The 9,604-nt window shown below is 36.4% G+C and overlaps 1 long non-coding RNA gene across 1 annotated transcript; it reads right to left on the reverse strand.

The window, feature by feature from the left end:
• Positions 1–1,460: 1,460 nt before the first annotated feature.
• On the reverse strand, positions 1,461–9,310 carry LOC148045628 (uncharacterized). Its single transcript, XR_015696611.1, has 4 exons — positions 9,162–9,310; positions 8,155–8,233; positions 2,718–2,770; positions 1,461–1,948 (listed from the first exon to the last, which is right to left on the reverse strand). It is a non-coding gene; the product is annotated as an uncharacterized LOC148045628 (long non-coding RNA).
• Positions 9,311–9,604: the final 294 nt, after the last annotated feature.

Raw genomic sequence — 9,604 nt, forward strand, 5'->3', positions numbered from 1 at the left:
ACCGATTAGATCCCACAGATTAGGTCTTCTTCGGATTCCATCCGCCAGCCAATATCGGCTGGCGACTCCCCAGGGGAGAGCCTTCTCTGTCGCAGCTTCAGCCCTTTGGAATGATCTCCCCGTGGAGATCTGGACCCTTACTACCCTCCCGGCCTTCCGCAAAGCCGTTAAGTCCTGGCTGCTCCAGCAGGCCGGGGGGCTTTCGAAATATCCAGCCCCTCAGAAATTGTGACTGTTGTTTATTTTACCATGTTGTTTTGTGTATTATCCCCTTCCCTTGTTTTTTGTAAGCCGCCCGGAGTCCTCTGGGAGTGGGCGGCATACAAGATCAATAAATGAATGAATGAAATGAAATAGTCCTCCCTCTCACCCAAATCATGCCTTTTCCTTTCTAATGTTGTTGTTTGTCTGTCTTAGGTCTTGTTAGAACATAACAACATAGGCACAATTATTTCCATATTCCCTCTTAGTCCCACTTTGGTTGTAGCTATTAGGTCATTTGTTGCTTGAGTGTAAGTGTGCATTCTCTCTTCACTTCTTTAATTGGCTTACACACAAAATCATGTAGGGTCCTTAACTCTTACTTTCCTTTTGGTGCTATGTGTCTCTGATTTAGACAATCAGATGCACTATTATTTGGCAGAAGAGTGGTCTAATATGTATCAGTATTCTGTGAATAAAGTCTAGTCTCCTTGATGGCATTGATAGATCTCTTCTCCATCATGGATTTATTTCACTTTTTGAAGCCTACTGCTCTGGGATTTAGGAAACAAGGTCTGCACTGGCCATATTTCACACTAACTTTGAACCCTGGATACACCCACTTTGAAGTGGAGTAATTTGTTGAGGTGAGAAAAGCAGCTTCATGTAACACCAGATGGCTGGGAATCCTTCTACCAACAGAAATAGCAACCCAAAAAGTTTTGAATTTTCTCCATTCTTCACAAATTACATTATTCCATGGTTGTTTTATATATGTCCTATTAATCAAAACAGCATTGGAGATAAGCAAAATAAATAATCTGTTTCTATCCGCTCTCCCTTTGTAATTTTATGGATTTTGTAGAACTGAATATACATTCTGAAATACGTTGTTCTTGGTTATTATCAAACTCACATAACTATTTTATTAAGTTTGGCAAATCTCATCAATTCAGAAAAGGCCCACAGTGAATGAACATTTTTATTTAGTTTGGACAAACAAAATAGCTCTTAAGGTTTCTCATGATAGCTAATGGATATATAAGTCACCAAATCTCACATTGGAATTGGTTTGGAGTCAAATCAGAGAATCTCTGAAATGATCCAAGTCAAACTTGATTATTGTCTGAATTGTTGATCTGAAACAAGAACAGAAATGGAGATTTAGTGTCTCTCTATTGTTTAGCCATTGTGTGCCAAACCTTTATTTCTTCATTATTCATGGCCCATAAAAGAATATTGCTAACCAAGATTTTTTTTATAAAGATTTTTATTAACAAACATGTAAAATACACACACACAAAAATTAGTCGTACACCACATTTATACAATACAGTACGAACAGGAACTTCCTGTTTTTTATAATAGCAATCATCAATCAATACCGGTCACCTTATATTATTTCCCCTTCTATTGTATTTCATTTGGATTTCACCATTCTTAATCCTCTTATTTTACTCATAACTATTATTTTTGACATTTGTTATATTCTTTAATTGATTTTTGTTTCTTTCCTCTATCCATCTATACCATTTATCCCATATCTGGTAGAATTCTGATTCTTCCTTGCCCTGGATTGCTTTAGTTAGTTTATCCATTTCGGCACAGTCCATAATCTTTCTTATTATTTCATCTTCATTTGGGATTAATTTATTTTTCCATTTCTGGGAAAAGGCAATCCTTGCCGCTGTAAGTATATGTAGTATTAAATACTGGAGTTCTTTTTTGTATTTCACCAACATAATTCCTAATTTAAAAAAAAGAAAAAAATTGAAATAGAAGCCAATGAGTGGACAGATCATAATGCAATAAAATTAAGATGGAAAGGTCAAAGAAGAAGAAAAAGATGGATGATGAATTCAAGTATTGTAAATGAAATAGAATACACTCAAATGCTGGAGAAAGAATTAAAATTGTTTTTTAGAATAAATAAAAAAGAAGACACCTCAATTCAAAATCTCTGGGATACTATGAAAGCATATACAAGAGGCTAAAGAATAAAACTAAAAAGGAAAAAATAGAGGTGATAAAACATAAGATCAACTTAATAATGCAAAAGGAATTAACACAGAAAATTAAAGTAGTCAGACAGAATTACTTTGAACAAGCCAACAAACCAGGACGATGGCTGGCATATAGACTGAAGAACGAAAGAGAAAAAAGGACGATATATCAATTAAAAGATGATGAGGGAAGAATTCATTACAAAGCGGAAGAAAAGAAGCATATCATTCATAAATACTTCACAAAACTATATGCACAAGATAGTATGGAGGAAATCAAAATAAAACAATATTTAAACACAGAAAAGATAACACCAATCTCAAAAGAACAAAGGGAGGCGATAAACAGGCCAATAATGTTAGCCAAAGTGGAATTAGTCCTGAAAAATCAGAAAAATAATAAAACCCCAGGACCAGATGGAATATCGGTGGAACTATACAAATATAACAAAATAATATTGGAAGAGCTGGGAGTGGAAATGTTTAATGAGGTTTTAGGAAAAGCCAAATTACCTGAATCATGGACTGAAGCAATAATATCGCTAATCCCAAAAGAAGAAACCAATCTACAAGAAATTCAAAATTACAGACCAATTTAATTATTAAACTCTGATTATAAAATATTTGCAGCAATTATGGCAGGAAGAATTAAACAGGTTTTAAATGAACAAATACATCCAGACCAAAATGGATTTTTTACCCCACAGACATATTAAAAATAATACGAGAGTCATCCTAGACATAATAGAGTATTACGAGGTGCATCCAGAAAAGCAAATGGTACTGGTTTTCCCTGATGTACAAAAAGCATTTGACAACGTAATCTGGAAATTTATAACAACACTATTGGATGAGATGAAATTTGGAGAAAAATTTATAAAAATGATAGAAGGATTTTATAACACTCAGACAGCCAAAGTTCTGATGAATGGAGATCTAACAAAAAAGACTGAAATAAAAAAGGAGTCAGACAGGGATGCCCCCCCCTCTCCTTTGCTGTTTATATTGACTTTGGAAATTTTACTAAATGAAATTTGGAAAGACCAGGGAATAAAAGGTTTAAGACTCAAAAATGAAGAATATAAGGCCCAAGCCTATGCCGATGACCTAGTATTTATTCTAGAGGACCCATTAGAATCCAGCTTGAAATTAATTCAAAAATTAGAAGAATATGGCAAAGTGACAGGACTAAAGATCAATAGAGACAAAACAAAAATGATAATCAAGAACATGACAAAAAAGTAAGAAGAGGAACTGGAAGTAGCAACCAGATTGCAATTAGCTAAGAAAGTGAAATACTTGGGGATCTGGCTGTCAGCAAAATGTTCCACAATTAAAGACAATAATCATAATAAATTAGTGATACAAATAAAGAAAGATTTAGAAAATTGGAAAAATATTCAGTTATCACTTATGGGAGGTATAGCAACAATTAAAATGAATATATTACCAAGAATCCTATTCCTGCTGCAAGCCACACCTATTAATCCAGGTAAAAAAATCTTTCAAGAATTAAATAAAATAACCGCTAGGTTCATTTGGCAGGGACGAAATCCGAGGATTAAACTAAAGTCAATGCAAGACAGCAAGGAGAGGGGAGGCTTAGCATTACCAAATTGGGATTTATATGCATCAGCAGTAACAATAATATTGGTGAAGGACTGGATAGAGCTAAAGAATAAAAGAATTCTGACCTTAGAAGACCATGACCTGCAGGCAGGCTGGCATACATTTCTATGGGATGATAAAAATAAAACGCACAAATACTTTCAAAATCATTTAATCAGAAGAGCGTTATTGCAACAATGGCTCAAAATAAAAAAACCCCACTATGTGAAAATCCCAAATTGGTTATCACCAACAGAAAGGATGACTCACCCAAATTTTACAGATTGGAACAAAATCCTAAAATACAGAGACTTAATTGATAGACAGGGAAATTTAAAAATAATTGAAGAATTGGCAGATCAGAACATGAAAGTTGATTGGCTAACTTACCTCCAAATCAAAACTAAATATAATAAAGATAGTAAATTATATGACATCAAAACAGAACCACATGAATTGGACAACATTATTCAAAGCCCAGATAGAAAGATGATAGGGAGAATATATAAATTCCTCCTGAAGTATAAAATGGAAGAGGAAATTGTGAAAGAACAAATGATAAAATGGGTGCAGAACTTTGGCTATAATATTGAATTAGACAAATGGGAAAAATTTTGGGGAATAAATTTAAAAATGACACTATCAGTTCCATACAAGGAAAACCAGTACAAAATGTTTTACAGATGGCACCTGGCACCAACAAGGCTAGCTAAAATTTCAACAAATACCCCCCCAAAATCCTGGAAATGCGAATCAATACACGGAACATATTACCAATTATGGTGGACCTGTGAGGAGGCAATTTTTTGGGGGGAAAATGATCAAAAATTGGCTGGGGGCAATAATGGGGGTTAAAATAGAATGGAAAGCTAACCAAGAATTAGGCTACTATTTATTGACAGTGAGACTTCAAGATGGCAATAACTAAAGAATGGAAAAGATTGTTCTGCTTGTGTCTCCGAAAATACAGTTTCTTATTCAATAGTTGGATTTAGATAGTTACCACTTTATTTTCATTATCCTTGCCAATACATATGCTTTAATTGATTGACTGATCAAACAGTCTCTTGTCCTTAGATTTTTGTCTGGATTGGAAAAGTTGTATTCTTACTTAGACATAACTATACTAATACTATATAGTATATAAATATACTATATAGTATATAACTATACTATACTATAGCTAAAAGAGGCATGTCAGAAGTAAAGAAATAACCTTAAGCAGATGACGTTTTGCAGCTACTACCATTGATCATGAAACATAGCTAGTTCTTAATTCAATCCTACACATGATGTCTCTTTTGGTCAATCTCCAATGAACTCATTAGCAAATCTCTCTTAGTTCTCTTTAACAGTCTCCTTGGGATGTTTTTTTTATTGTATATAATTAAGTCTAGAATCCTAAATAGACTTGCTAGAGACAGACTCAGAGGAATTTACTTTTCATCTAGGATGGATGGCTATACACACACACACACACACACACACACACACACACAAAATTTGTTTTCGTAGATTTTCACGGGTGTAGGTATGCTGGTCTTGTTGTATTCGGGTCTTTTCCCATGTAAGATTGAGATTGTCTTGGCAACATTTCAGTGAGGTCTCACTCGCCATCTTCAAGCTGGGTTTTGGGCTTAAAGTGTGATCAGAGCTGCCATCTTTCTATAAAATCTTAGTGGGGGTGTGTGGAATGCTGGCTTTGTTTCAGTAAGTGAAATGATTGGTTGTGTGGTTGTATCATGATTGGTAGATTGGAGCTGGCCGTGTGTCTATTGTTATTTCGTGTTGCAATGGCCTGAGTGGTAGGTGGGGCTCGTTTGTTGACTAGGGCTGGTTTCCAGATGTCTGGTAGGCGGGAGGTATCGTCACATTTATTCATGTTGTGGGGGTGTTTCTCTATTTCGATAGCTTCCATAATAATTCTCTTGTTGAAGTGTTCAGTTTGGAGATTAATTTGGTTCCTTCAAAATTAATTTCATGTCCTGCAGCTTTAAGGTGCTGGAAGAGGGAGGAAGTTTTTTCTTTTTTTCTTACTGCATTCTTGTGTTCTGCGATGTGTGCATTTATTCTTCTGTTCGTTTGTCCTATGTATGTTGCAGGGCAGATTTTGCATAGTATTTCGTAGATTCCTTGGTTTTCTAGCTGGATTTTGTCTTTGGTTTTTTTTTAAGATGTTGGCTATTTTTTGGTCAGTGTTGAAGACTGTCTTGATATTGTGTTTGTGGAGAATTTTGCTGATTTTATCTGTGGTGCCTTTGATGTAAGGGAGGAGGGTGATGCCATTGTCCTGTTCTGTATCTTGGTTTTGGGGGGGGGGTCTCCCTTAGGATTAAGTTGGTAAAACAATTACCATGAATCATATATATATGATTCTGGTAAGCCCCAATTATGGGAGGAAGCTAACTGCTTCCATCATCTGTCAATCGGCTCGTCACAAGAGTCCATCACGACAGAAACCCAATATTTTTACTGTTGCCTTTGTTATATTTGTGTTTTTTTATTTGTGCTGATAAATAAATAAAGGGAGACTAGTATAGATCTATTTCAAGCTATTTAGCTCTCATCAGCTAGCCATACCCTTACTGGGATTTGAACCTGGGCTATATTACATACTAGGCAGACATCTTAGCCATTAGACCACAGGCTCTTATCCGTTATCAGCGAAGCCAGGGTGAAAGGTATCTATTAGACTTTTACAAGCTATTTCTAAATAGCTTGAAATAGATCTATACTAGTCTCCCTTTATTTATTTATCAACACAAATAAAAAAACACAAATATAACAAAGGCAACAGTAAAAATATTGGGCTTCTGTCGTGATGGACTCTTGTGACGAGCCGATTGACAGATGATGGAAGCAGTTAGCTTCCTCCCATAATTGGGGCTTACCAGGGGTTGTAAAAATCTAATAGATACCTTTCACCCTGGCTTCGCTGATAATGGATAAGAGCCTGTGGCCTAATGGCTAAGATGTCTGCCTAGTATGTAATATAGCCCAGGTTCAAATCCCAGTAAGGGTATGGCTAGCTGATGAGAGCTAAATAGCTTGAAATAGATCTATACTAGTCTCCCTTTATTTATCAGCACAAACACACACACACACACACACACACACACACACATATACACACACACACACAATACAAGCTATTCAGATTCCATAGTGGTTCAAATTGGTCAATCACACAGAGTGATACCATTAAAACTTCCAGTGCCCCATGAATGAACAGGCAGAACTTTCTTCACACAAAAAAAGCAAAGCAAATAAGCGTCTTGGAAATTTCCCACCCAGAAGGTCTAGGCATTTGTGCATGTATATTTGTGCATACTTGTCTGCTGAACTGCAAAACATTCCTCCTGATAGGTTGGTTTGACAGCAGTGTTAAGGGAATATCAATTTTTGAAACAATTCACAAATGCACCAAGACACTTCAAAACTTTTCTCTTCATTAAACCATAAGATTAACATTGCAGAGTGATTAAAATTGCATTATGGGCAGCTTTGTGAAATAACTGTATTTGCCCCGATCCAGACCGAACCGGCCGAAACCCACCTCTGACATTAACCTATCCTAAATTGATGCTTTGCAGAAATATTCAGGAGTGAAATTCAGCAAGTTCTGACAGGTTTTGGGGAACCAGTATTGGAAATTTTGAGAAGTTCGGAGAACCGGCAAATACCATCTCTGGCTGGCCCCAGAGTATGGTAGGAATGGAGATATTACAATATTGTCTCCAAGGAGTGGGGAGGGAATAGGAATTTTGCAGTATCCTCCCTCTGCCATGCCCGCCAAGCTATCCCCACAGAACCAGTAATAAAAATATTTTGAATTTCACCACTGGAAATATTAGATAAAAATATTCCATCATTCTCAGCAAGCATGGAACCTTAGGATGATGAGCATTGTAGCTTAGCACAACTGGAAATGCACCAGATCAGGGGATACTATAATCACTAAATTAGTCCTCATTGGCCTTTCTAAAGCAACCTTTACACTTTAAGGACTGTGGGAAATAGTTCTGAATGAATGTTTCTACCTGATTAATTATGCAGTTATGTTTAAGTCCTGATTTAAACATAATGTAGAGCAAATTTATTATTTATGACTGGCATGTTTAATAATGGTTCTTATGCACATCATAGCATAGCTTTAGACAATAGCATATAGCTATCAGGCTAGCAATATAAGTTAATGTACATTTCCATTTTGAGCATTTATGGACAATATAAAACCACTCAGGCGGCCTTCAGTTATAAATGCATGAAAACGAGAGGAAACTTCAAACATGAGATTAAAATCCCAAGCAGAACCACCTAAGATAAGGCACTTCTACTTTACCCTTTATCCCTTGAAGAAAATGTGAGAGAAAGAATTGTTCCAGCTGCCTTTGGAGAAGAAGTCAATCTTCATCTTCTTTCTTTCAACAGAAAAAAGAAAACAAACAAACAAACAAAGAGGAGAATCATTGAGTTTTATGCTTTAAACTAGAGTAGAAGAGATAAGAAAGAAAAATGATTGGGCAACCCTAATCTAAGAATGTATTGCCCTGGTAGACAATAGATTGCTGAAGAATGAGTTAGCCAAGAAAAGGGGGGGGGGAAGACACACAAAAAAGCACCATTATGGGAAAGAGAAAGAAAAGAAAAGAAGGAAACCAGTTTCCATGTGTTGCTGCTGCTGGTGGTAATGTTTTCAGATTAAGATGGAGGATTAAGGAATTTTACTCAGCAATTTGAGATGCTTTGTTAAGAATAGAGGAGATTTGAACTGCTTTGTTCTGAAACCACATGTTAGCGGAAAAAGCAAACAGGCACTTAATCCTGAAAGACAGCCAAATTTGACATCAATTTGTCCTTTGGGAGGTGACCAAGAGTTCTTTGGGACAGGCTAAAACTGCTGGGACCTAAAAGGGCTTTGTACACTTAATGCCAGTCCTTGTAACCAGCCCAGTCAGCCCTGAGATGCCATAACTCACAATAGCTGAGGACTGGTCAACAGTTTTATAGACCCAAACAAGGCTGAGTGTTTAAAAAACACATACAAGGTGCCAGAGTGTTTACCAAAGAGAGTTAAAATATGATCTGACTTAAGGTCATGCCTTCCATCTTAAAACAGACCAAGGCAACAGGGAAGAAAAAGGGGATAATTATCCTGTTTGTGATGTTGGATGGTTTCCTGTAACAATAAAAATATAGCAGCTGACAACTAGACAGCTGAATATATACACACAGGGCTGCATTGTGGCCTCTGATACAGGCACTAATGTCTTATGCAGATCTAGAAGGGGGTTGTTTTGTTTTCTTTCTAAACACAGAACATGGAAGGGTATTTTCAGCCAAGCTCACCTTTACCAGACTACTCGGGGAAGAGGCAAGACAAGACAAGAAGGAGCTGCTTTTCTTTTTTTCTGTGAACAATTACCATGGATTAGAAAGCCAGACTAAAGATGGATGCAACAGCTGACTCATACTGCTGTGTTTTAAGTGGAAACACAGTGTTTGGTTTTTAAAAAGGGTGGGGGAATCATTAAGAGAGACTCATCATTCTAAGTTACTTAGAATTGCTAGTTTGCACAACACCCTTCTAAACCAATCTTCTGCTATGTAAAAAAAAAGGGGGGGTAGGAGAAGTGGCATTTAAAGTTGATGTGCAGCCACACAATAAATTGTATTTTACAATACCAAGTGAACACCTTCAACCCTCCTAATTCTAAAATAGAACTGTCCCTAGAGGAAACCTGAATCAAGGAGAACTACAGACCCCATTACTTAAATAAACAACACCAACC

The sequence above is a fragment of the Thamnophis sirtalis genome, unplaced genomic scaffold (assembly GCF_051295495.1).
Source record: "Thamnophis sirtalis isolate CommonGarterSnake01/CBP01778 unplaced genomic scaffold, rThaSir2_p1.2 scaffold_5, whole genome shotgun sequence".
In the NCBI taxonomy this organism is placed as follows: domain Eukaryota; kingdom Metazoa; phylum Chordata; class Lepidosauria; order Squamata; family Natricidae; genus Thamnophis; species Thamnophis sirtalis.